Genomic DNA, 4,449 nt, shown 5'->3' with positions numbered 1-4,449 from the left:
CCTAAGTTGGCTCCATAGCTTATGTATTGTGAAATTGTGCTACTATAAATATTGATGTGGCTACAACACTATAGCATTCTTCTTTTAAATCCTTTGGATATATACTGATGAGTGGGATAACTGGATCAAATGGTGGATCCATTCCTAGTTTTTTGAGAAATCTCCATACTGCTTTTTACTATTAGTACATTTTCTAACAAGATGACATTGGTAGTGTTCTTACTGAACTTATCCAATAGCCTTGTGCCTGGATCCCACCTCCAGACCACTGATAATCCCTCTGCTTTGCCATGAGAAGGTGCTATGTAAATAGAATACAATATGGACTGGGTTTTGAGTTCAGTCGGTAGAGCATGAAACTCTTAATCTCAGGGTCGTGCGTTCGAGCCCCACGTTGGGCGCCAAATTGCTTTGGTTCTGATCAACTAGTTGCTAGGCTACCGTGTTGTGGGGATAGAGACGCAGAATCAACACACAGACTCCGGGAGCTGGTGAGAGAACTGGCTGGAGACCTGCCTCAGGTCGTCGTGCAGTAGCTCAGTTTATTTTTGGAGTGCATACAATTGTTATAGGGTCCCAGTGGGGCGTGCCCATCAATCATTCACAAGCAAGATAGTATCCATAAGCCAATCATTTTATGCCTAATGTAACCACTCTATGAGGATGTACTATCATCAGGAAGGGTCTTTGTCCCTAGGGGAGGGGATTTCTAAGTTAGAAGCTCCATGTCGAAGCTCCTGGCTATCAGTTTCCTGGCCTGGCAACTTGGCAATGCTAACCACAAGTGTAAGGATGTGGTTTCACTAACGGCTGGCTAGAGCAAAGTATCCCATCCTGTTCCTATCAGGAACAGGCCTTCCTATCAGGCCTGAACAAGTGTAGATTCTTCAAGCACTCCGACCTGCTCATAGCTGCTAGCTGCTAACTGTAAACTAAAAGTTATACCAACAGGGCTTGTGCTCAGCAGTAGAGCACTCACCTAGCACATGAGCGGCCCTGGGTTCGATCCTCAGCACCACATAAAAATAAATAAATAAAATAACGGTGTGTGTGTGTGTGTGTGTGTGTGTATGTATATATATATATATATATATATGATTGTAGAGAGGAGCCAGGATAGTATAAAAATAAATAAATAAATAAAATACAGTGGCATTGTACTAGGTTAAAGGAGTTGGAGAGAATTGGCAAGTGTGTACCTTACTTCTATGCCTATAATTTTACAAATTATAGCAATTATTATTATTAGTGGGTTCAGGGTACGACTCAGTGGCAGAACCTAGGGCCTTAGTATGTGCAAAGTCCTGGGTTCAATACTTAGCACCCTAAATTTAAACAAAACAAAAAATGGAAGAAGGTATTTGAGAAAAGTTGTATTACAATCTTTTTTAATGTGTATTTTGTTGCATGACTTTTTTAAGTTTATTGAATGAAGGAGTTAGTTATACTAGTTAAATGATGACTTCAAATGGTTACATTCTACAAGCTGTGAGGTGTTTAAACTTGTGACAAGGGACCGAAGAGAGATACTACTCATTGCAAGGAAATCCTCCCTTAAGCTTCAGTGAGTCACAGACACTTAAAATCCATGAACCTTCAGCTGATGGTCCTTGCCCAATCCAGTATCTATCAGGAACTGGCATATGTTTTTGGGATGGTCACTTTGTAGCTGAATTTATTCTGCATATTCTGGATCTCAGTTATAGTATCATTGCAGGACATTTCTTCTTAAGTGCCTTCACTACTTTCTTTTTATCAACATCATTATAGATTCCTCGGACAGTAATAAGGGTCTTCCTGCCATTTCTCTATTGAATTCTTACATTAATATAATCCTCAGAGCCAGCAGGAAGCAGGTCATCACCCTTGTTTGCATCAGCAAAAGTCAAAAGAGCAGAGGGTCTGGAGAGCAGACCTATGGCTTGCAGAAGGCATGGCGGCTGCAGGAGAAGGTGGGTGTCAGAACCCAGTGTCATGAAGTAAGGGGGCATGAAGGCTAGGCTGCTGAGTCCTAGGGGGTGGCTTAGTGACCAGGTCATATCACCATCTTTTTAAAATATTTTTTTAGTTGTAGGTGGACACGATGCCTTTATTTTTATTAATTTATTTTTATGCGGTGCTGAGGATTGAACCCAGAGCCTCACCTGCGGTAGGTGACCACTCTACCACTGAGTCACAACCCCAGCCCCCCCATGTCACCATCTTATTGAGTGATTTCTTCCAAGAGTGTTTTAAAGTTGAGTCTGGGTACAGTAACTCCATGTGTACAGTGTTATGGATCTTCTCTCTCACACACACAAGTGATTTCTATCTTCTTTAACTGAAATTCAGAATTCTGTTGAAATCCTTGTGGTACTTGCTTCACTTAACAGTCAGTTGGAGCTCCAATGAATTGTTCAAAGTGATTACAAGCTAAGAGTGTCCCATTTCCTTTTATCTTCCCTATTGCATGGCCCTTCTTTTGACTTCAATCAATAGCAAAAAAGCAATTAGAGTCGCAGAAAGTAAACGATGCATATTTTTGTTCCTGAATACAAGGCTAGAGAGTTCTTGTTTTGAAAGCTGTTGGACATATAAAGATCCAACAATGGCAGTCAAGCAATGCAATCCCCTGAAACTCCTTTCTAGGGAGTCTGAACTTCCTAGAAAGTGTGAAGAAACCCATGCATGCCTCATTTGGTATTTTTTTTTTCCTCCATCTGGCATCATTGCTATTTTGTCAACGGAGTAGTTTTTAACATAGCTCTAGGAGCAGGAATATGACATTAAATATGAGAACTCTAAAATATCTAAATTTGTAAATGAGGGAGCAGAATCATTAACTGGCTGGCACTTTAGTCCAATGAAATGCTCTTTGTTGTTGTGGTTCTTAAGTCTCTAACAAGTGGGGAATAAGAGGCTGGAAGGCTGGGGGCTTATTTTTCATTATCTTTCCCAACCAATACTAAATACATATTTGTTGGGATTCTATGCTATAGTACTGCCTCCATTACTATTCCCGAGTTTCCTTTCTTACTTAACCTAGTAAGTAAGGTGATTTCTTAATGTACATACAATTCCCTGGTTAAGGTAAAGACATACACAAGATTTCAAAAAGGTTCAGCAGATTTTCATTTTGTGGCTCATCTCTACTTTCCTGGAAGAGAGTATAAAAAGTGAGTACAACTTGAAAGTTTGGTGGCTACTATGGACTGAATGTTTATGCCCAGACCTCAGTTCATATGTTGAAAACTCATCCCCAATGTGAGGGTATTTGGAGGTAGGGCTTTTGGAACGTGATTCAGTCATGAGGGCAGAAGCCTCATGAATGGGAAATTGCCCTTATAATAGAAACCCTAGAGAGCTCTCTAGGTTCTTCACAATATGAAAACCCAGTGAGAAAACATCAATGCATGAACCAGCAGCAGACCCTCACCAGACACCAAATCTGCTGGTGCTTTGTTCTAGGACTCTCCATCCTCCAGAACTGTGAGAAATAAATTTCTGTTGTTTATAAGCCACCCAGTTTATGGTGTTTTGTTACAGCAGCCTAAGTAGACTAAGCATATTTGTAAGGTTATGAGTAAGTAGCGTGAGATATCAAGAGGGGCCAGATTATACAGGGCACTGGAACCCAGGATGATCTGTGATTTCATTTTAACAGCAAAGGAGAATGTATGGAGGAGTTTTAAGTGGGGGAGTGGGTCTCCCAAAGACACTGAGGGATGCCTGTATTTACTGTGGGAAATAGAATCAACAGACTTGCTAAAATTAGATGTGGTGGTCAGAATAAAGGGAAGAAAAGAATGAAGTAGAGTTCCAGGAATTCAAGAACTGATCGTGGCAGTAATATTTCTTACGAATATTGACCAAAGATATATGCTTATGGTCACTTTATGGTCATAAAATAGTTTATTAAAAATTTGCCTTTTCTTATCACTTCTACTCAGAACTGTGAAGTTTTTCTCTGCTGCTGAGTTTTAAGTCTGTAAGACTGGTTCAATGAATCATTTTACTCTTTTAAATAGCATGTAACATTATTTAAACAACAGAGTTCTGGGAACAGTGTTCTCTTTACACAGGAAGGAGATCATTCTCCTGTGTTTTAAACTCCCCAGTGATTTAAGTGACTGGATGATATGAGAGTAAAGAGGGATAAAAGATGGGGAGGGAGTAGATGTGCTAGAAGCCAACAAGTCAGGTATATAAGGATCGGCTTTTTCATTAGGTCATGTGGGCAGTTCAGTATGTTAATATAATTGCTGACTTTGAACCTGGGGCTGACTGTTGGGGTGATGGTCTTATTATAGTAAAATTAATCTTTTCAAAATATTTCTAAGTATAAGAAATTTAAGAAATAAATTAGATGGGAAGTTTCTAGAATCACATAGCAATCAGATCATGTGAAGACCTTTGTGTCACAGATCAGACTTGGAGTCATAAATTTGCATGAAATAAATTGTTATGGTG

General features: G+C 39.7%; 1 pseudogene; it reads right to left on the bottom strand.

Moving 5' to 3' along the window:
* Positions 1-1,579: 1,579 nt before the first annotated feature.
* Positions 1,580-1,935, bottom strand: LOC114097871 (eukaryotic translation initiation factor 1 pseudogene; annotated as a pseudogene).
* Positions 1,936-4,449: the final 2,514 nt, after the last annotated feature.

Source organism: Marmota flaviventris, chromosome 11 (genome assembly GCF_047511675.1).
Source record: "Marmota flaviventris isolate mMarFla1 chromosome 11, mMarFla1.hap1, whole genome shotgun sequence".
Classification (NCBI taxonomy): Eukaryota; Metazoa; Chordata; class Mammalia; order Rodentia; family Sciuridae; genus Marmota; species Marmota flaviventris.
The sequence above is the reverse complement of the archived record's forward strand: the minus strand, read 5'-3'. Positions and strand labels throughout refer to the sequence as shown.